Raw genomic sequence first — 22,742 nt, forward strand, 5'->3', positions numbered from 1 at the left:
CCCCTCCCACAGTTGCTCTGCAGCTTTTACGCCTTCCCTTGGAGCTGTCAGCACCAGCCGCCTCTGCTCCAGGTGCCCAGAGCAGAAAAGGTGTGTTGGGCTCCAGCCTGGGACTCTTCCTCCATCCTGCCTAGCCCTGACTATCAAGCCTGGCCCTGGCACTCCTTCCTTCAAGTGCCATGTGGACAAGAGGCAACATGTGGCTGCAAGCAAAATGGCCAGACTTGTGGGCATCAGGCAAAGCTGCGACAATCCCAAGCATCTGGTCAAACCACAGGACTGCAGGTATCAGCAACCAGAGTAGCAAGTTCTAGAGTCCCAACCCATTGTCGCCCTCACAACCAGGCTCTAGAGGGCAAGTTACCCAGCAAGAGGAGAAAGATTTGTTCTTGCGCAGCTGGAGACAGGGAAGATAAGCACTGTGAGTTCTAGGGGTTTGTCATAATGTTCCACGGAGATTTGAACTCAGATTGCAGGAGTCAGAGTCCTGAGTGCTGCCCGTTACACCATGGTACCAGCTTGTGCTGCTGTCTCTGCACATCGGTGACCCTCACAGGGCCAGCTCGTGTAAGGGACTGTTGGCCCCTTACTAAAGCTCAGTGGGTTTTTGGTTGGCTAGTTCCCAGTACCAATAGAAGGGGGAAGGATCAATAGGAAATCAGGACCCTAAGACTGACAGTCCCCAGGGGCAATGGGGAGAGGCCAAAGCTCCAAAGTTAGCCCGACTGACAGGCCAGGCAGTGTAATGAGGGAGTCACCAGGGCAGGGGATCCCATCATCTGTGTGAGCTGGAACTGCCTGGGCCAGAGTGGGACCCAGCTAAGGAGAAAGCAGGAGCCTGAGAAGAGGCGGGGAGAAGAGCTGCGCCAGCCAGGGAGAACCAGAGCAGATCCATGCTAGGAACTGAGCCGGAGCAGCATGAGCCACAGAAGCTGCCCAGGGAGCAGATCTGTGCTGGGAGAAGAGCTGCAGCAAGCAGAGCCAGAGAGGCCAGAGGAGCAGAGCAGGGAGATGGAGGCAGAGCCGCAGCAGCACTGGGGCTGGAGGTGGGTGCAGTGAGCAGCTTGTGAGAGTGAGAGGGACCCTGGGCAGAAGGCCCAGCACAAGGAGATGCCACCAATCCAGAGGCCTTGCAGGACAGACCTTCGGGGGTGGGGGAATCATATCCCCTCCATGGGGGCTGACACTGGGAACAAGGGTCCTGTCACCTAGAGCATGTGGCCACTGCCAGAGCAAGTGTCCAGCCCCTGGTGTCCCTGCAGCACAGCCAGGGCCTGGGAAGGAGGCCTGGGACATGTGAGGGAGAGACTGTGACCTGCCCTGACATTCCAGAGACGCTGGTTGTGATCTCCCTGTAGCCCTTTTCAAGTGAGCACGACAAGATTCCTGGGCCCAGCCTTGTTGGGGTTACGAGGACTCTGCCACACATGAGAGTAGAAAGAGCGTCATTGGGGTCAGACAGGCCCCTGGTAAGGGGGTGGGGACTCAGATCCTCTCTCTGGCCAATTGCACCAGGGTCATGTATAAACCAGGGAAGTTCCCCACAATAGCCGGACCTGAACCCTCTGTACTCTTTGCTTCTCTGTCTCCCCTTCATCTCTGCTGGTCTCCCTCTGAGCTTTCTCAACACCTGGCCCCACAGCATTTCCTGCCAGCCAGAGACTGCATGTTCCAGGCCTGTTCCTGTGGATGTGGCCTCTCTCCTGATTCCTGAGGAAAGGAACCTTTCCAGGAAATGGCATTGGCTTCTGGGAATCAGCATGTGGCTGGTGAACAGCACCAGGAATCATTTGGCTCCTGGCACACAAGGCCACTTAAAAGCTGAGTTTTTAGACAGGGGCTTGAACCCTGGATCTTAAGATTAAAAGCCTGATGTTTTACCAGCTGAGCTAGTTGAGACCATTTTCCCCATTCCCCACAAGAGCAAGCAGGTAGGCAAAGAGAGGCAAAAAAAGTCCCAGGAACCTCTCCTCTTTTTCTGCATGTCCGCTGCCTGTCAGCAGGATTCCTCCTCCTCCTTCCTTCTGTGCCTCAGTGTGACTAAATCTCCACACGTAGACAGCTGGTCCATCCGCTGCACCCCAATCCCCCCATGCCTGAGCCTCCCTGCCAAAGCCCTGCACCTGGCTCCATAGAATTAAGTCTCACGTATTGCTGGGAACTCGACTTCTTGTGCCCACAGAGTCTCGGCCCCCCTCAGTAGATGACCTGAGAAACACAATGTCCGACTTTTCCAAAGAAGTGCTTGGAGGGGTTTCTTTGTGTGTTACCATGTGGATTAATGGGTAAGGTGTCTGAGTGTGGATTAGAAGATTGAGAGTTTGAGTCCCTTGGTGGTTGTGTACCCTCTGGGGCACCTGGCACTGGCCACTGTCAGAAGACAGGAGGATACTGGGCTAGATGGACTTTGCGTCTGAACCAGTCTGGCCGTTCTTATGTCTCCCTTGGCGCAGCAGTGACACCCAGTGGGCAGTCAGGGTAATGCACAGAAGGTGTTTTGCTTGGCACAGCAGTGACACCCAGTGGCCAATCAGGGTAACACAGAGTATGTCTCCCTTGGAGCAGCAGTGACACCTCGTGGTCATTCAGGGTAATGCACAGAAGGTGTTTCCCTTGATACAGCAGTGACACCCAGTGGTCAGGTGGTGTAATGCACAGAGTGTGTTTCCAACCAACCTGGGTAATGCACAGAGCATGTTTCTGTGAAAGTAGAATGAATTATATTGTAAGAATAGAAAGGATTAAAGAAATGCTGTCTGTACCTTTAAGCAAAACTGTTGGAATGCTGCAATCCAGGTGTCAGGAATACAGACATTAACATAGAACAATTGCACCATTCAAGGGCAATTGGTGAAGTATTAGCCTTAGATCGATAAGAGTTAGTAAGGAAGTAGGATATGCATGCTGTGCCCCAGGTGAATTTTACTGTTTTGCTTTCTTTGTCCCTTTGTCTAATTCCCGCTCTTTTACCTGTATAACTAAGATAGTTTGTGTCTTGCATAGAGCTCACATTATCTGGGTGTTATTAGCAGAGCGCTGTGCTAATAACACAGATTGGTCTGACAAACTGTGAGTCCTGAGTTTAACTCTGACAGGAGCAGCGGTTCCAGCAGGGGCGGGGCGCTGGGTTCCCTCTCCACCTCTGTGAGGGGAATGGGGAGCGGCCGTTCCTGCAGGGGCGGGGCGCTGGGTTCCCTCCGCAGCTCTGCAAGGAGACTGGGGAGCATCCGTTCCTGCGGGGGTGGGGCGCTGGGTTCCCCTCCCAGCTCTGTTAGGGGACAGGGACGTGGTCTTTCCTGCGGGAGTAGGGCATTGAGTTCCCTCCCCAGCTCTGCCTGGGGACTTGGGAGCTGCCATTCCTGCAGGGGCTGGGCTCTGCCTTCCTTCCCCAGCTCTGCCAGGGGACTACGGAGAGGCCGTTTCTGCGGGGTGTGGGCGCTGGGTTCCCTTCCCAGCTCTGCGAGGTGAATGAGGAGTGGCAGTTCCTGCGGGGGCGGTGTGCTGCCTTCCCTCCCCAGCTCTGTGAGGGGTCTGTGGGGCTGCCGCTCCCGCGGGGGCGTGCACTGCATTCCCTCCCGAGATCTGCGAGGGGACTGGGGAGAGGCCATTCCAGCGGGGGCGGGGCGCTGGGTTCCCTCCCCAGCTCTTTGAGGGAAATGGGGAGCGGCCATTCCTGTGGGGGCAGGGCGTTGCCTTCTCTCCCCACCTCTCCGAGGGGACTGGGGAGCCGCCGTTCCTGAGGGGCCAGGGCACTGGGTTCCCTCTCCAGCTCTGCGAGGATAATGGGGAGTGGCCGTTGCTGCGTGGGTGGGGTGCTGCCTTCCCTCCCCAGCTCTGCCAGGGGACTGGGGAATGGCCGTTCCAGCGGGGGTGGGGCGCTGCCTTCCCTCCCCAGCTCTGCCAGGGGACTAGGGAACGGCCGTTCCTGTGGGGACGGGGCGCTGGGTTCCCCCTCCAGCTCTGCGAGGGGACTGTGGGGCTCCCATTCCAGCAGTGGCGGGGAGCTGCTTTCCCTTCCCAGCTTTGCAAGGGGACTAGGGAACAGCCGTTCCTGCGGGGGCGAGGCACTGCCTTTTCTTCCTACCTCTGCAAGGGGACTGGGGAGTGTCCGTTCCTGCGGGGGTGTGACGTTATTGATATAAACTCGGACTATGTAGAACATGGTTTGCAACCAAGGTCCTTTAATGGCACCACATCTTATGTAAAGGGGGTCATATAAGGTGTCTAAGACCAGGTTATGGGTTACTGGTTATGATTATGCTGTCTGTATGTCTGTATCATTATGTAGCTGAAGTTATGAATATTGGCTGTATACTATCTATCTTTCAAACTTGTGCTGTGTTACTGGGAGAGATCCCAGACAAGTGAGTGTTAGCTCTGCTTAGCCTGCTTGATGGCCCATTAAGAACCATCAGCTACACAATTAACCCATTGAGAGGAGGCAGATATGCCTTGTAACTCAGCAGGGTGTGCAGAAACTGGCCCATGTGACTGCAAACTCCATTTTGCTGTAATTTTCCACAGTAAGAACAAAGAAGTGTTCTTACACCCGGAAAAGTCTATATAAGGCTGATGCCTCATCTCCATCTTGTCTTCAATCCTGCTTCTTACCTCTGGAGGGACCTTGCTACAAGCTGAAGCTCTACACAAGGGACTGAATGACCCATCCCAGTGGGGGATGTTCTCCAGAGACTTGATTTGAACCTGCAGTTTACTCCATCACTGCTACAAGCCTGAACTAAGAACTTTGCCATTACTGTATGTAATTGATTCCTTTTAACCAATTCTAGCTCTCATCTCTTTTCCCTTTTATGAATAAACCTTTAGATTTTAGATTCTAAAGGATTGGCAACAGCGTGATTTGTGGGTAATATCTGATGTGTATATTGACCTGGGTCTGGGGCTTGCTCCTTTGGGATCGAGAGAACCTTTTTCTTTTACTGGGGTGTTGGTTTTCATAACCATTCATCCCCAGCACGGGTGGCACTGGTGGTGATACTGGAAGACTGGAGTGTCTAAGGAAACTGCTTGTGTGACTTGTGGTTAGCCAGTGGGGTGAAACCGAAGTCATTTTTGTCTGACTGGTTTGGTTTGCCTTAGAGGTGGGAAAACCCCAGCCTTCGGCTCTGACTGCCCTGTTTGAGCAACTGGTCCTGAATTGGCACTCTCAGTTGGGTCCCACCAGATCCGCATCGTCACAGAGGGCGGGGTGCTGGGTTCCCTCCTCAGCTCTGCGAGGGGACTGAGGAGAGGCCATTCCTGCGGGGGCGGGGAGCTGGGTTCCCTCCCCAGCTCTGCGAGGGGACTGTGGGGCCACCATTTCATCGGGAGTGGGGAGCTGTTTTCTCTCCCCAACTCTGCGAGGGGACTGGGGAGCGGCCGTTCCTGCGGGGGCGGGGCGCTGAGTTCCCTCCCCAGTTCTTCCAGGGGACTGGGCAGCGGCAGTTCAAGCGGGGGCAGGGTGATGGTTTCCCTCCCCAGCACTGCGGGGGAGTGGGTAGTGGGCATTCCTGCGGGGGCTGGGCGCTGGGTTCCGTCCCCAGCTCTGCGACGGGACTGGGGAGCAGCTGTTCCTGCGGGGGCGGGGTGCTGAGTATCTCCCCAGCTCTGCCCAGGGACTGTGGGGCCGCCATTCCAGCGGGGTTGGGGCACTAGGTTCCCTCCCAGTTTTGCGAGGGGACTCTGGAGCGGCCGTTCCTGCGGGGGTCGGGCGCTTCCTTCCCTCCCCAGCGCTGCAAGGGGCGTGAGGAATGACGGTTCGAGCAGGGGAGGGACTTTGGCATCCCTCGCCATCTCTCAGATGAGCCTGGGGAGTGGCGGTTCCAGTGGGGTCAAGGCGCTGGCTTCCCCCGCAGCTCTGAAATAGGTCTGGGGAGTGGAGGTTTGAGCAGGGGAGGGGAGCTGGTTTCCCTCCCCAGCTCTGGGAGGGGACAGGGGTGTGGCCATTCGAGCGGGGGTGGGGCGCTGTGTTCCCGACCCAATTCTGGGAGGGGACAGGAGAGAGGAAGTTCCAGCGGGGGCAGGGTGCTCGCTTCCCTTCCCAGCTCTGCGAGGGGCCTGGGGAGTGGCAGTTCCAGCGGGGGTGGGGCGCTGGCTTCCCTCCTGTCATAAACAGATGGTTAAGGGTTAATGTCTCTTTTACCTGTAAAGGGTTAAGAAGCTCAGTGAACCTGGCTGACACCTGACCAGAGGACCAATCTGGGGAGAAGATACTTTCAAATCTTGGTTCAGGGAAGTCTTTGTTGTGCTGTTTGTTTTGTTCTTTGTTCGCTCTTGGGGCTAAGAGGGACCAGACGTGCAACCAGGTTTTCTCCAATCTTTCTGAATCAGTCTCTCATGTTTCAAAATAGTAAGTATAGCCAGGAAACATGGATCAATCTTATGTTTGTTTTCTTAGCTTGTAAATGTGTCTTTTGCTGGAAGGATTTTTACCTCTGTTTGCTGTAACTTTGAATCTCAGGTTAAGAGGGTGGGGGAGATCCCTCTAGGCTATATAAATCTGAATACCCTGGAAAACATTTTCCATCCTGATTTTACAGAGATAATTTTTACCTTTTCTTTCTTTAATTAAAAGCTTTCTTTTTTAAGAACATGATTGTTTTTTTCCTTGTTTAAAGACTCCAGGGGATTGGGTCTGAACACACCAGAGATTGGGGGGGGGGAAAGGATGGGGGGGAAGGTTAATTCCTCTTTGTTTTAAGATCCAAGAAGTTTGGATCAGTGTAGCCTCTCAGGGTAACCCAGGGAGGGGAGAGTCTGGGGGGAAAAAGAGGGGAGGGAAGGCTAATTTCTCCTTGTGTTCAGATCCAAGGGGTTTGGGTCTTGGGTTCCCCAGGGAAGGTTTTGGGGGAACAGGAAGTGTGCCAAACACTATATTTTTGGCTGGTGGCAGCGTACCAAATTTAAGCTGGTAATTGAGATTAAAAGTGATCATGCAGGTCCCCACTTTTTGGACGCTAAAGTTCAAAGTGGGGAAAGAACCTTGATACCCCCCCAGAATGGACCCTGCCTGGGTGGACTCGCTGTGGGAAGCGCACGGAGGGTCAGAGGATGCTGAATGCTCCAAGGACCCAGGAGGTAAACACTTGTGAGCTTCTTTTCCTAAAAACTTCTGCTCCAAGGGAGAGGAGGCTCCTCAAAGTCCTGACTGGTTTTATGAGGAGCAGTTCCAGGGCATCGCCCATGGTCTCTGTGACAACTGGTGGCAGAGGTGGGATGTACTACACCACGTGAATGGCGCTGCTTGCAGTAAGTGACTGGGGAGCAGTAAAATAAAGGAGGGATAATGAGAACCAGGTGTGCTGAAGGCTCAGAGAGGGACGGTTTCAGGGAGCGATTAACCTCTGGGTGTGTGTGACCAGCGAGAAGGACTGTTGGAGTAACAGGGTCCCCCTGGGGAGTGCAGCGGACAGTCTCGGGGTGGACGAGCTTGCCACTCTGCCCTGGGAGAGAGGATTTTTGCAGTAGCAGGGTTCCCCTGGGGATGGCAGGAGCAGTCCCAGGGGCGGAGGAGTCTGCAGCTCGACCCTGGCAAAGAGGTGGTGACCACGAGAAGGGGCTGCCACACCAGGGGTTCTTCCTGGAAACCATGAGGGAGCCAAGAGCACACAGGCGTGTGAATCCAGAGCCACTTGGGAACGGTGAAGTGATGGCCTATCACCATCTCCTTGAGAAGGATATTGTGATCCTGTGCGCAAAGAGGGTTACGCACGGGGAAGTTCACCAAGGCCCAGTTAATCGTGAGTGGGAAGAGAAAGACATGTCTGCGGAGCAGATTCCTGACCCAGATGGGGCTACAAAAGGATCTGGGAGCAGCTGGAGCAGCAGCCAGACATCCCCAAGAGTCTGGTCTCCAAACAGATGATGGTTTTCACCATCGGGTTCCCCATCAGGGGATCGAAGACATATGGGATGGGAGCAGAGCCTGAGAGTGTGAGAGGATCATGAGAGCAAGAGCCTGAGGAAAAGGTGCAGGAGAAACAGCTGCAGCATGGACTTGGGATGGTGGAGCAGAGAGACATAGGGGGCTGCCCAAGGGTCAGTGGGGAAACATGCATGAGGTGGCAAGACCCTGGGACAGAGAGTACTGTGGTGCTGCAGTCGCAGATACTGAGGGGCTGTGGGACCTGGGTGAAGCCCCCCAGGGTGAAGCCCCCCATCCTGCATATGGCCTGGATCCCTGTGCAGACCCAGGATGGGTCTGGCTGATTGGTTGTTGGGGTTCTCCAGGATATTGGCTGGGAGGCGACTGTCTCTCTTTGGGACAGGATCCAGGCCCTGCTCCTGTAATGGCCGAGGATTTGAATTCATATCCAGGGAACCAATTGGGTAAGATGGAAATGATCTGTGAAAATGCAAATGATGTGGCTGGCAGGGGGGAGGGGCTGCTGGGCTCAGGGTACCTGCCTACCTGTAACCAGCCCCCTGGGGCTGAGTGGGAGGGACAGATGCTCCCCACCCCCCCTGCACACCGGAGAGGGGGCTCACGCTGGCTCTGAGGCTGTGACCAAAGCAAGGAGCTCGCTGCCTGCCCCCACTCGAACCGCCACTCCCCACGCCCCTCCCAGAGCTGGGGAGGAAAGCAACGCCCCAACCCTGCTCGGACTGCTACTCCCCAGGCACTTTCCAGAGCTGGGGAGGGAAGCAAGTGCCCTGCCCCCGCTCGAATTGCCTCTTCCCGCACCCCTCCAAGCGGTGGGGAGGGAAGTCAGCCCCCGGCCCCGCCTGGAACCGCCACTCCCCAGGCTCCTCCCAGAGTTCGGGAGGGAAGCCAGCACCCCGCCCCCGCTCGAACCACCAGTCCTCAGGCCCCTTCCAGAGCTGGGGAAGGAAGCCAATGCCCTGCCCCCACTCAAACTGCCACTGCCGCTCCCCTCCCAGAGCTGCGGAGGGAGGCCAGTGCCCCGTCCCAGCTCGAACCGCCACTCCTCAGTCCCCATCCAAAGCTGGGGAGTGAAGCTAGCGCCCCGCCCTTGCTGGAACCGCCACTCCCCAGGCCCCTGGTGGAGCTGGGAAGGGAACCTAGCGCCCTGACCCCGCAGGAAAGACCGCGTCCCAGTCCCCTCTCAGAGCTGGGGAGACAACCCAGCGCCCCGCCCCTGCTCGAACTGCTGCTGCCCAGTCCTCTGGCAGACCTAGGGAGGGATGGCAGCGCCTTACTCCTGCAGGAACGGCCGCTCCCAATTCCCCTTGCAGACCCGGGGAGGGAAGACAGCGCCCCGCCTCCGCAGGAATGGCCACTCCCAAGTCTCCTGGCAGAGCTGGGGAGGGAACCCAGCACCCCGCCCCCGCAGCAACGGCCACACCCCATTCCCCTTGCATTGCTGGGGAGGGAAGGCAACGCCTCGCCCCCACTGGAACGGCCGCTCCGTAGTCCCCTCGCAGAGCTGGGGAGGGAACCCAGTGCTCCGCCCCCACAAGAACGGCTGCTCCCCAGTCCCCCTGCAGAGCCGGGAGGGCCCCCAGTTCCCCGCCTGCCCATGATCGTCCGCTCCCTAGTACCCTCGCAGAGCCGGGGAGGGAACCCAGTGCCCCGCTCCCACTTGAACTGCTGCTGCCCAGTCCCCTGGCAGAACTGGAGAGGGAAAGCAGCACCCTATCCCCACTGGAACGGCCGCTCCCCCATCCCCTCGCAGAGCCGGGGAGGAACCCAGTGCCCCGCCCCAGCAGGAACGGCCGCTTCACATTCCCCTTGCAGACCTGGAGAGGGAAGGCAGCGCCCCTCCCCCGCAGGTTTGCACACTGGCCATGGCCATGGCCGGGAGCGCAGCGCAGAAGCTGCTCCAGCCCTGCAGCCTGCGGGGCAGCGCAGTGGGGCTGTGGGCAGCACGGAGCAGGCAGGGCCCAGGTGGGCGGGGGGCGGAGACACAAGTGGGGTGGACACGCTCCTGCCGGGAGCTGCCTGATTCACCCCTTGCCCGGGAGCTGCACGAGGGGCCCGGATCATGGCTCGGCTGCAGAGCTCGGAGCCCAAGCTGGGCCCAGGAGTGAGGGGATGGGGGAGCTGGGGGTGTAGCAGAGGTTGGAACCGAGAATTGGTTGGAGAGGGGGTTATGCCACTTCCGCTTGGCGGCAGGGGGGGCCCTCCTGCTTTTTTTTTCCCTCCATCCCCCACGTCCCAATATTTCATCTTTGACATCTGGTCACCCTAGCCTGATATGAAGGAGGATGTCTGGACCAAGGGGCCATGGACTGGCCTTTGCTAGAGAAACCACTGTCAAGTTTTAGCCAATTAGGACAAGACAGCAAATAAGAACAACCTCAGGTATCAGTAACTGCTACAGGTTGCAAATTCCTACATGCAGCAGTTTCTGGCACTACACCTGCACAGCTCTGCTCCCCAGCTCTTCTCGGGCTCCTGCTCTCTCCTTAGCTCTGCCCCACTCTCACCCAGGCAGTTCCAGCTCACATGGAGGATGGGACTCCCTGGCCTGGTGACTCCCTCATTACACTGCCTGGCCTGTCAGTGCAGCTAACGGAGCTTTGGCCTCTCCCCATTGTCCCTGGGGACTGTCAGTCTCAGGGTCCTGATTTCCCATTGATCCTTCCCCCTTCTATTGGTGCTGGGAACTAGCCAACCAACCCCCCCCCCACACACACACTAAGTTTTAGTAAAGGGCCAAGAGCCCCCTTACACAAGCCAGCCCCATGAGGGTCACCGATGTGCAGAAAAGGCAGCACAAGCTGGTCCCATGGTGTAATGGTCAGCACTCAGGACTCTGAATCCTGTAATCTGAACTCAAATCTCAGTGGGACCTTGTGTTGGCTTGTGGTCATAGGCAGCAGGTTATATACATTTGCCGTGCTCGGGCTCCAGGAACATTCAGGGCTGGGGGCCCTGCTACAGCAATACTTGGAGCTGGGTCTCTTCCTCTGGCCCTGGCCCCTGCCTGCCACCCCTCCCCCTGCATGTCCCCTACTGCTGACCTGTGTCCCTGCCTGACAAAAAGCAGCGTGCACCTGTCCCCTGCCTGCTCCTGGTGCTGGAGTAGAGGGATTCTGGGCAGAACTGCTGTCTGCTACCCCCGGGGTCCTAGTGCCCACCCACCACTAATGGCAAGGCAGGCTGCCCTGAGCCTCTCCAATGCCCTCAGCCCCAACCCTCATCCCTCTGCCCCAGTCCTGAGCCCCCCCGCATCATGAACCCCTCATCTTCAGCCCCACAGCCCTCACACCACACCTCAACCCTCTGCCTTAGCCCTGAGCCCCCTCCTACATCATGAACCCCTCATCCTCAGCCCTGCACTCCCTCCTATCCCTAAACTCCCTCCCAGAGCCTGCACCTCTCACCCCTTCCTACAACCCCACCCCCTGCCCCAGCCTGGAGCCTACACCCAGCACCCAAACTCCATCCCAAAGCCTGCATCCTGCACCCCTCCTGCACCTAATCCCCAGCCCAGGATCTGCACCCCAGAGCTCCCCACCACACCCTATCCCAGAGCCTTAGGCAGGTGGGGGTGGAGTTTGGGGGGCAGAGTTGGGGGGCGGGTTCTGGGCACCACCAAAATTTCTACAAACTTGCCATCCATGCTTGTGGTAAAGCCCCAGAGCTTAATTTCCCTGTCTCCAGCTCTGTAAAAGTGAATCTTTCCCCTCCTGCTGGGTGTCTCACACCTCCTAGAGCCAGGTCTTTGGCGGGGATGGCCACAATGGGTTAGGGCTCTAGAACTTGCTACCCTGATAGTTGGGATTCTTGCTGCTGCACCTGATGTTCACAAGCTTGGCCCTTGTGCTTCCTACCACACTTTTCCTCTGGCCCACATGGTGCTTTAAGAAAGGAGTGACAGGGCTGGGATTAATAGTCAGGGCTTGGCAGGAGGGAGGAAGAGTCCCAGGCTGGAGCCCTACACACCTTCCCTCCTCCGGGCACCTAGAACAGAGGCAGCCCAACTCTGTCTGCTGGATACCTCAGCAGAGTAGGTGAGTTCATGTAAATACAGTCTGGTCCCAAAGCCTCCTCCCAAACCTGGTCATCAGTAGCTGCCAGGGGAGAGCTCATTCACACCTCTCTTACAAATCATCATTTGAAATTCTAAGGTTGGCCAACACTGCCGAAGCCAATGCGCCGACATTGTCAGCAAACACAACAGCTGGTGAGGAAACCAGGCTTTGTCCAGACTTTCTAAACCTATTTTACTTTAACAGGTACGAATAGTTTTCATACGTTGTATCTGCTTTTAAAGTGTGTGTTAACGTTTCAATTTCCATTCAAATTTGCAACCAATGACAACATTGGCAGCACTGCATGTAACTACCTGACAACTGAGGGAGGGGGTGTTGGGGAAATTCAGGTAAGGGGGTGCACAGCCCCCTGGCTGGGGGCATATAGGGAATACCCAGTTTCACTGAATTGAGTCTCCTACTGCAGCACCTCGGTTACATCAGAGAGGAGCTGCAGTGTCTAGGCATGAGATGCCTGTGCCTTTAAGAGCCCAGCCCTGGGAAGCCCATGCTGAGAGGTACTGCCTGTGAGAGGGGAAATAAAAAAGCCCTCTGCTCCCTCCACCCATGTTTGCAAACACTGGAGTCTCAGCCCACCGGGATAACTGTTACCCCTCTGCCCCTGCCTGTGCCAGGGTTTAACTCTCTGGCAGCACCTCCCTCAGGGCTTAACTCTGGCTCCTTCCCCCCTCCCCGACTTTGCCCTTCAGTCCCTCTCCTAACTCTGCCTCCAGCTGCTTGACCCCCCGACCAGTCAATTTCCACCCCCTGCTGAGACCCTGGCCACCCCCTCCTCTGATTTGCCCCCTATGCCCCTTTTTAATCCCTGTAAAAAGTAGGGGGTGCTGGGTCCCATTCTCTGGAGGGAGGGCTGGGCGCCTGGCCCCTGCCTGCCCAGTGCTCAAAGTGCCCCATGATCTTGTGGATGTTTGCTGAGTGCTGCAGGGTCACCCGAAGTGGGGAGAGACGTGGTTAGGAGGTGATGCAGGCAAGGGTGCCTCACCCAACACTGAGATGCAGCCACCTCTGGGGTGAGTTACACAAGTCAGCAAATGAATTTGGAACAAGAAACACACTGAAAGGACTGAGGCAGCTGCAGGAGGTGGAGAAAACCAGAAAAAGCAGTAGCCCTGGATCCCAGCCCTGCCCCTCCCCAACTCTACTCCTTAACCTCCACTCCCCTCCCACATTTGAGGGGAGAACCCAGGAGTCCTGGTCCCCAGCCTTGCCCACCCCCATGTTTCGATATGGTTCCATCCAACAGCTGCCCCCACAATTGCAGGGTGGTGCCATGGGGCACACCGGGGCTTTCCTGTTTGCACAGGATGGGTAATGCCAGTGCCCCAGGGTGGGGAGAGATGATGCTAAGGGAGAAGCAGGCAGCAGACAGCTCCCATGACAGAGCAAGAAATACTAGGGGGTGCTGTGCTACAAGGAGTTAAGGGGGTTGGCAGGGAATGGGAGGATCTTCCCTCACACCAGGTGCATCTGTCTCCCTCCCAATTCCTCCCCAGCCCTACCCCAGCCCAGGCAAATCCTGGCCCAGCTCCCAGGGTTAAATTTGGCCTGGATTCCCCAGCTGCTGTGGGTGGGGCATGGGGCTGGGAAGCATAAGCCTCTACTCCCCCTTCCCCAGACACAGTGGCATGGGCACAGACCAAAGGAGCCTGCAGCACTGCTGCCTAGAGGAAACTGAGGCACCAGCCACTGACAGACACATCATGGCTTTCCTCATCCTCATCCTCTTTTCCATATACAACCTGGCCAGGGGAGGGAGGGTAAACTCAGAGCAGTTGCATAGTTAACCTGTGGAACTCCTTGCAAGAGGATGTTGTGAAGGCCAAGACTATAACAGGGTTCAAAAAAGAACTAGATAAGTTTATGGTGGATAGATCCATCAAGGGCTGTTAGCCAGGGTGGGTGGGGATGGTGCCTGTAGCCTCTGTTTGCCAGAAGCTGGGAATGGGCAATAGGGGATGGATCACTTGATGATTCCCTGCTCTGTTCATTCCCTCTGGGGCACCTGGCACTGGCCACTGTCAGAAGACAGGAGGATACTGGGCTAGATGGACTTTGTGTCTTAACCAGTCTGGCCGCTCTTATGTCTCCCTTGGAGCAGCAGTGACACCCAGTGGGCAGTCAGAGTAATGCACAGAAGGTGTTTCTCTTGATACAGCAGTGACACCCACTGGTCAGGTGGCGTAATGCACAGCGTGTGTCTGCCCTCTACGAGCAGTGACACCCACGGACCAGTCACGGTAATGCACAGAGTGTGTTTCCCACCAATCTGGGTAAGGCACAGAGCATGTTTCCCATGGAGCAGCAGTGACACCCAGTGACCAGCAGGGGTGGCATCAAACTCTTCTCCTTTAGTGGGGGACTGAGATGGGCTAGACAAAGAAATTGGGGGGCTGTGCCCCCCATCATCTGGCCCCACCCTTCACGGGGACCATGCCTCTGCTCCTTCTCAGTTAAAGTCCAGGCTCATCTCCTCTCCCCACAGCCAGGGTTTACAGCAATACAAACTTAATTAAAATAAAATAGTAAACAGGGTTTACTTTAAATATTCTAAATCTGTCCACATTTTATTACTGAATCCAAAGTTCTCTTAAAGATCCCATCAGACACCAAACCCTAAATGAAAAATTGAAACAAAAAACAAGGCTAAATTTAAAACCCAAACATTAAAAAAAACTTTGTAAAAATAAAAACTAACAAATGCTGTAAATTAATAATTTCAACATTTTATCAAAAAAGTGTGCTACAGCAGAATGATAAAATAACATCAAATAAATAAGCATGACCACTAAAACCTCCTATAAAGGAAATGAATCCTTGAATACTGGCCAAATCTGTATAAAATATGCAGAACTATGTCAAAACTGGTGTTGCAGGTCAGCCACTCGAATCCAGCAAATGTCAATTAAAAGCTCCATTCCAACTAAAAAAACCAAAACAATGCAATAAACCAAAATGGTCACAGCCTGTAACAAATCGACACAGAAGCAAAATTAAACCTGTACCAACACTGGAACAAACGATGTAAATTTCTAATTCTAACTTCTTGTTTCTCCCAGGAGGAAAGTGTTTTGCACCCCAGTAACCAGGCTGTCACTGCAGCTTTCCTTTCACTAAATAAGATTTGTACCAAATATAAATTGCCTTCCAATTTCTCTAAGAGAAATTGAAATTGTATCTTTGCACTAATAGCCCAAATGTGCAAGTCCATCCCCTCAGAGCAGTCCCACACCCTGAGGCCAGGGGAGAATCCAAACTGGTTTGTGCATTTGTAATCCTGGGGCCTGAAGCTGATGAGAGAAAGGGAAGTGAGCCATCTTGGAGCTTTCCGATACTACCTGCGGGGAGCACAGGGATTTGACTGAGTGACATCCTGGCTAATTTTCACCTTTTTTTCTGCCAGCAGGCTCCACTGGAGAGCTCGGGAGTGACTTGACCATGGCAGCACCCTGTTTACATATTAAAAGCTGGAATTTTGGGGCCAATGGAGTGAAATGTGAATACTTTTGGGGTTGGGACCCACATGACAAGGGATGTGGATAAACTGGGGAGAGTCCAGCTGAGGGCAATAAAAATGATAAGGGAACTTAGACACATGACTTACGAGGACCTACAGGCCATATCCTGTATGTTTGAGCATATCTATATTGTGACCATTTACTCAGAGAGAAAAATCGACCTTTATCATGTTACTTAAATAAGACCTTTACCTAGACCAATTGACAATGGAGAATGGCATAGGGTTTTTTTCAGTGTTGTACCCACAGATTTAACAGGTACACTACAAGGTAACTTATGTGCATATGCACATGTCATCAACAAGCACAAACATACTAGCCTATGAAGAAAACATATCCTATTGTTTTGTGGATGAGGAATGAAATTTGGGCATAGGAGGAAGGATTTCCGGCCCTTGTGCCCTATAAAAGAGGGAACCCACCTCGCTAGAGCACTTTGCTTTATCATTCTGACTTTCTTCCTCCACTCTCTTTCTATGTACTATCAGTAGGCTGTACTTGTTCTTAAACTTTAAGTTTCAAGGGAACTGGGCTAAGTTTGGTTTCCCTAAGTTTTTATTCTTTATTTATTAGGTTTTGATTTTAAGTTTAACATATTCAAGTAAACCATAAGTAACACTAGCTTTTTCTAAGCACTACATCTTTCACTTAAAAATTGAGAAACCTGAACTGCAAGGCTGGTCCTGTGTCTCTTACCACCAGGTTATCAAGGAAGGCTGTGAGTATATCAACCAAAGCTTTGTTGCATATAATGCCATATGTATCTTTTAAATAGAAGTAATGAAACTGTAACTTTGTAACTCAATTAAATTAAATAAAATGTAAGCTAATCAATTAAATTTTCAACAAATTATCCAAATTAATATTATTAGTACACCCTAAATCACGGTACATGGGACCGAGAGTTGGAGTGCAGAGGAATGAAGGCCCTGGCTCTGGGGGTGCAGACTCTGGGGTGAGGTTAGAATGAGACATTCAGGGTGCAGTAGAGGACTCAGGGTTAGGATAGAGAATTGGGCTGTGAATGCTCTGGAATGAGGCCAGGAAAGAGAAAATTGAGATGCAAGAGAGAAATCAAGCTGGAGCAAAAAGCAGAAAAGAAGTGCGCGATTTGAGCTGCAGAGGGAAGAAAAAACCTCTGCCTGTCCCCTCTCACCAAAGTATCTAAGAACCAGATGAGAGACATCTCTCCCCCACTGCAATAACAATTCCAGTTGACCTGGACTGAGGAAGGAAATCTTCTCCTTTGCAGCACTAGCAGACCTGGACTGAGTCATGAAACCTCATCCTCTCCCCCTACCCCCTCCAATCTGGTGTTCCTGGCCTGGGACATGGGAGGGGCTCCTCTCTTCTCCATTTGGGACATGGCGGGATGACAGAAATGACAGGGCTTTACGGGAAATAATTATTTGCCTGATTCATGTGCAAGTCCTAGTCCTTGTTAACCCAAACAAATGGTTTATCCTGCACGCTGATGCCAGTTTGGGGGGTTTGGGAGCAGTCCCGTACCAGGAAGTGGAAGGAAATGTAAATCTGTAGGCTTTGCCAGCTGAGGACTGTCTGATAGCGAAACTCACTATCCCATCCACCAGCAGCAGTTCTCGGTCTTGAAATGGGCCATCACTGAGAAATTTCGAGACTACTTGTGTGGTGCTCAGTTTCAGGCGTGGACAGAGAACAATCCACTGACTTATGTGTTAACAAGGGCTAAGCTGGATGCTACAAGGCAGAGGAGGGGGGCTACTTTTGCTAGCCATAACTTCGCATTCAATACCAATGAGCTGGTAGAATAGGGAATGTGATTTATCAGGACCACCAATTCTTGGCTAGCGGGAGGATGTAAGCAGGGTCAGAATGAACTCTACCCTGACATCTGTTGGTGATGTGTTGTAAAGGCCTTTTGTTGCTGATGTGCATGGTCACACTCACCCCGCATTGCATGATGGGGGTGCTTGTCCAAAGGGTCATTTCGGCTGCTGTGGGATCCCGTCTCTTTCTTATTAGGGCAGGGGTAATAAAGTGCAGTTATTCCGGTGATATGAATCAAAGACAGTAGAAAGAAACTTAGCAGTTCATGATTTCAGGACTCACCTGAACCTACATAAAACTCGTTAGGCAAGGGACATGGGTTCCAAAACATAGTGAAATAAGAGAGATTGAAAATGAATGTTTGTATTTAGCAGTATGGTGGGTTTTTTTTGGTAAAACCTGTAAATGCATATTTTATGTTTGTTGTATTTCTCTAGTTTAAAAAGAGAGCTTTTTATGTTTCTAATTCATGTTTGTATATATGCTACAAGTAAAATATCATTAATGCCTAAATGCAATTTTCAGATATATATAAGCTGCTGGGTTTTGATCTCATTCCCACACTGAATGTTGTAAACAATTTCTCAATTGGGGAAAATGCTCCTTACCACTCAGACAGCAAGCAAATTTTGCAGATTGGACTCTGGGACATAGCTTTTGTGACACACGAAGTATCTCTGCAACCAGATTCTTAGTCACAGGTCAGCAGGTGAACATTAAAACTTACCAAACGCAGGTCAATCCATCTTCATTTTCGTGTCCGCTCGTTATACTCCACACGTGAACGTAGCCCTCACATGGACAACATACCCTCCTAACTCAGTGTCTGTACCTTAACCTTTTACCCCCAGTCAGGGCTATTGCAGATTATGTATTCCTTATGCCACCCGATCTTAAACCAAACTTCGCACACCCTGGGTAATCTGTACGTTGTTCCCTGATCACCAGAAACTTCTGCGCCTAAACGCTGTACCGTACACTTTTTTTTCTTTGAATGTCATCTTAATAAAATGTTGACATTTGTTCAAGATCCCGGCTCCTGCTCCTTTGCAAGGCGTGTGCGTTTGCTCCGGGTTTTAGTCTGCTAAGACAGCGAGGGGGAGCGACTGAGCCAGAGGCGCTTGCCTGCTGCAGACACGGATCCAAGGCTGAACCTCGTCCCCCACAAGCTGAAGGCTTAACTGAAAACAGTTCAAGAAGTGCTCCTGTCTCTGGCACTCAGCTACCCAGCTCCCAGTGGGGTCCAAACCCCAACTAGATCCCTTTTACCCTGTAGGCACTGTAAAATCCTTTGACGAGGGCAGCTGCCTAGCATCCTGCGCATCTGCCTGCCAGCGCGAGAGCTCGTAAGGCACTAATCTGGATAGTGCCGGCTGGGTGGCAAGGGTGTGAAGAGCCAGCAGAGTGGCACAGAGGAAGAGTGTTGGGCTCATAACCCAGAGGTCAATAGATCAAAACCTTCCTGTGCTACATGTGCCCTTGTTTCTCTTCCCTCTGGGCCTTCTAGCAAGACAGTCACCAGCAGAGTGGCAAGAGGTGGCTGAGGGGGTAGCCTGCCAGTGAGCTCTCTGGCTGCCTGGGCTGAAGGCAAGAGGGAGGTCTGGGAGTGGTGAGGGCCTCCTGTCCCAGAATGAGGCTGCAGTGCTTCCTGGTCCCCTTTTCCCACCCACCCCGGCGGGCTGCGGGAGAACACGAGGGAGGCTCTCGGGGCGCTAGACAGTGCTGTGTGGCTGTGAGGGGAAAGAGCCGAGGCTACCGACTTGACCTGCCATTGGCTCATGTGGCTCTGCGAGCTGTCAGCCGGGGCGGGCCAGGCTGTGCATGTGACTCAGGCTTGGGCAGCATGGCCGCTCTTTCCTGACGAGGCAAGAGGCAGGCCAAGAGCTTTGCACAGCCTACAGGGAAGTGGGAGGGAGGCGTCTTTGAGCCGGCGTGTCTCATCCACTTCTCCCTTGCTGCTTTGGCGGAGGCGGGAAGGGAGCAAAATGTTCCCGGCTGAAAGTTTTTGTGCTCGGCCTCGAGGATTAAGCCTGAGCCTCTAGCACGGCTGCTGGAAGGCAGGTTTCTGGATGGCATCCAGCACACTCTTTGGGCCACCAGCTGAAAGCACTGAGGCCAAGAGGCAACAAAATGGGACTTTTGAGGCTCCCCACAGGCCTCAGGGAAGCAAGGAAGTAGCACGGACTTATCACCGTCCCCAGGTGGGCTCAAACCACCATCCTTTCGGTTAACAGCCGAACACGCTGACCCATTGCGCCGCAGAGACATGGATGGGCAAAGCTGTATGGAGCCCAAAAGTCAGGAATCAGCTCAGGGTACGCTCTAGCATATGCATGCAGCTCTTAGACAAGCAACAGCAAGGAACTGGACTGGTATGCAGTGAAAGTTCTGTGGGAAGGAACCAAAAAGAGCACTAGGGCTGTGGTACAGCGCTTGCACACACTTTCTTTGGCCTGTTTTGCTGGAAGAGTTAGCAGGATGAGATTGTTAGTCACAGGTCAGTGGGTGGGTTTGTGCAAACTAGGAGTGTACAGGGAACTGTCTTTGAATAGAAGGAAAGAGTGGAACCAGCGAGAGGAAGGAGGCTGAAAGACTTCTCTGGCTTTGAACAAAATTCTGTCTTAATGGTTCTTGCTTTGAATTCCTCGATTGGAGTCATTTCGGGGAAGTGATCCTCACTTAGTTACCTAGTTCTCAAAATCATGTGAATGGTGTTTGGTGCATGTCTGGGAGGTCATCATGGCGAGGTAGAAACTGGTGGGGGCAGAGGGGCTGTGTAACAGATAGTGACTTGCTTCTTTTATTCGTTTCATAGATGGTGAACCTGATCTCATTTATTCACTACTGCTTTAAAAGTCCTTGCACCCCAATCTGGGTCTATGGTGGTTATGCAATATGTATGTATCTTCTCATCCTTGCAAATAATATCTGTAATCCCCTGTAATGCAAGCCTTACCCCAGATGTACAGTACCTTCTCTCTCACCCTGTGTATATTTCATTTCAAGCATTTACTTTAATAACATTTTTAAATCCAAGGGTGTCAGCATTGCTTCTTGGCTCTTTAAAGTTTAGATCAAAGGGTTATGTTTCTGGGATAAGCAATCTCTATGGCATGTGTGCTGAAGGTCGTATAAGAGCTGATTTTCAGTAGAACTCACACTGCTCTAGTCCTGGTTTTGCATTTTAATTTGTTTTTAAATGAAGCTTCTTAAAACATTTTAAGGGCCTTATTTACTTTGCATACAACAATAGTTTAGCTCTATATTAAAGACTTATAGAAAGAGATCTTCTAAAAACATTAAAATGTATTATTTGCGCATGGAACTTGAAATTAGAGTGAATAAATGAAGATTTGGCACAAGCCTTCTGAAAGGTTGTGGATCCCTGGTATATTCAAACTACCCATGGGATTGGTGGGTAATAACTGATCTATTGGGCTTTGATATATTGTCTTGTCCGGATGTAATAAATCAATCCCCAAATGTGCTCCTGTTCACTCTGGAACTTTACCAGGGTAAGAAGTGGAAGTGGAGTGGATGGGGGAGCCACAGCTGTCAATCCTGTGCTGTGAGGACAAGAGGTAAGTCAAAATAAGATATATCAACTTCAGCCACACTATTCCTGTAGCTGAAGTTGTGTATCTTACATTGACGCCACCCCTCCAGTGTAAACCAGGCCAAAGTGCAAGTAGTCTCTTAGCCTATCCAAGACTGTAATCAAGTGCCTTGGGGTATATCTATACTATGACATTAGGTCAAATTTATGGAAGTTATTTTTTTAGAAATTGTTTTTATGCAGTCGGTTGTGTGTGTCTCAACACGAAGTGCTAGAATTGCATTAAGTCGGTGGACTGCCTACACAGTACCGAGGCGAGCGTCGACTTCCAGAGCGTTGCAATTTGGGTAGCTGTGGGTAGCTAGCCCACAGTTCCTGCAGTCTCCGCCACCCATCGGGATTCGTGGTTGAGATCCCTATGCCTGATGGGGCAAAAACAGTGTTGCAGGTGATTCTGGATACATGTCATCAGACCCCACCCCTCCCTCCATGAAAGTAACGGCGGACAACCATTCGACGCCTTTTTTCCTGGGTTACCTGAGCAGACACCATACCACGGCAAGCATGGAACCAGCTCAGCTCATTGTCACCGTACGTCTCCTGGGTTCTGGCAGATGTGGGACTGCATTGCTACACAGCAGTAACTCATTGCCTTTTGGCAGCAGAAGGTGCATTATGATGGATAACTATCGTTGTCATACTCTTAGGTGCTCTTTTAGTTAATCTCTGTGAGGTCAGTTAGAGGTGCCTGGGCAAACATGGGAGTGACTCAGCCAGGTCATTCCCATCTTCTGTTAAGTACCCAAGAGATGGTGATGGCTAGCAGTCGTAGTACATCATCTTCTGCCAAACACCCAAGAGATGATGATGGCTAGCAGTCATACTGCACCATCTTCTGGTGAGCAACCAGGCGATGACAATGGCTAGCAGTTATACTACTAGCATAAGATGTAAAAGCTAGATGGGTCAAAACAAGAAATTGACCTGATTTGTTCTGTGAAATCAACGGCCTGATAAACCCAGGGTTTTGAATTCAATCTCTCAGTGGACCATTCTGTGTGACAGTTGTTTGTATTTCTCCCCTTTTGTTGATTTTAATTCCCTGTAAGCCATGCCATCAGTCGCCCTCCCTCCATCAGAGCAATGGCAGACAATTGTTTCATGCCTTTTTTCAGTGCAGAAACAGAAGCTGCAAAAGCAAAACCAGGCAAGGAGACGACAGCAGTGCGGTGATGAGAGTGATGAGGACATAGACATGGTCATAGACTTCTTACAAAGTACGGGCCGGGCAATGTGCCCTGGGAATTTGCACATCATACTGATGAGCTTTGCATGGTCACCTGTGCTGATCAGCTCACCATGCTGGCCAAACAGGAAATGAAATTCAAAAGTTTGTGGGCCTTTTCCTGTCTACCTGGCCAGTGCATCTGAGTTGAGAGCACTGTCCAGAGCGGTCACAATGGAGCACTCTGGGATAGCTCCCGGAGGCCAATACTGTCAAATTGCACCCACACTACCCTAAATTTGACCCTGCAAGGCCGATTTCAGTGCTAATCCCCTCATTAGAGGTGGAGTAAAGAAATTCATTTAAAGAGCTCTTTAAGTTGAAAAAAAGGGCTTCGTCGTGTGGATGGGTCCAGGGTTAAATCGAGGTAATGCTGCTAAATTCAACCTAAAGTCATAGTGTAGCCCAGGCCTCAGAGGGATTTTATAGCTACTGGCTGGCTGGGTGTCCAAAGAAGGGCGCTACCCCTGCCCCCCCTCTCCTTTCATTTATCACACTTGGTAACTACTAAGTAGAAGCACAGACTCATAGATTGATTTGCTGAGTCTCCTGTAGGCCTTCCTAACGGCACAGCAGGGCTGCTCTTGGTTCTGCACAATGTTGTTTGGTTTAGCAG

The 22,742-nt window shown here is 52.5% G+C and overlaps 1 long non-coding RNA gene and 1 other non-coding gene across 2 annotated transcripts in view; one reads left to right on the top strand and one right to left on the bottom strand.

The window, feature by feature from the left end:
- The window catches only part of LOC127041002 (uncharacterized), a 150,899-nt gene that overhangs the window by 100,730 nt on the left and 27,427 nt on the right, over positions 1-22,742 (top strand). The gene's annotated exons all lie outside the window — the stretch shown is intronic.
- TRNAN-GUU (transfer RNA asparagine (anticodon GUU)) lies at positions 19,478-19,551 on the bottom strand. Its single transcript has one exon. It is a non-coding gene; the product is annotated as a tRNA-Asn (tRNA).

This window comes from Gopherus flavomarginatus (genome assembly GCF_025201925.1).
Source record: "Gopherus flavomarginatus isolate rGopFla2 chromosome 13 unlocalized genomic scaffold, rGopFla2.mat.asm SUPER_13_unloc_1, whole genome shotgun sequence".
NCBI lineage: Eukaryota > Metazoa > Chordata > Testudines > Testudinidae > Gopherus > Gopherus flavomarginatus.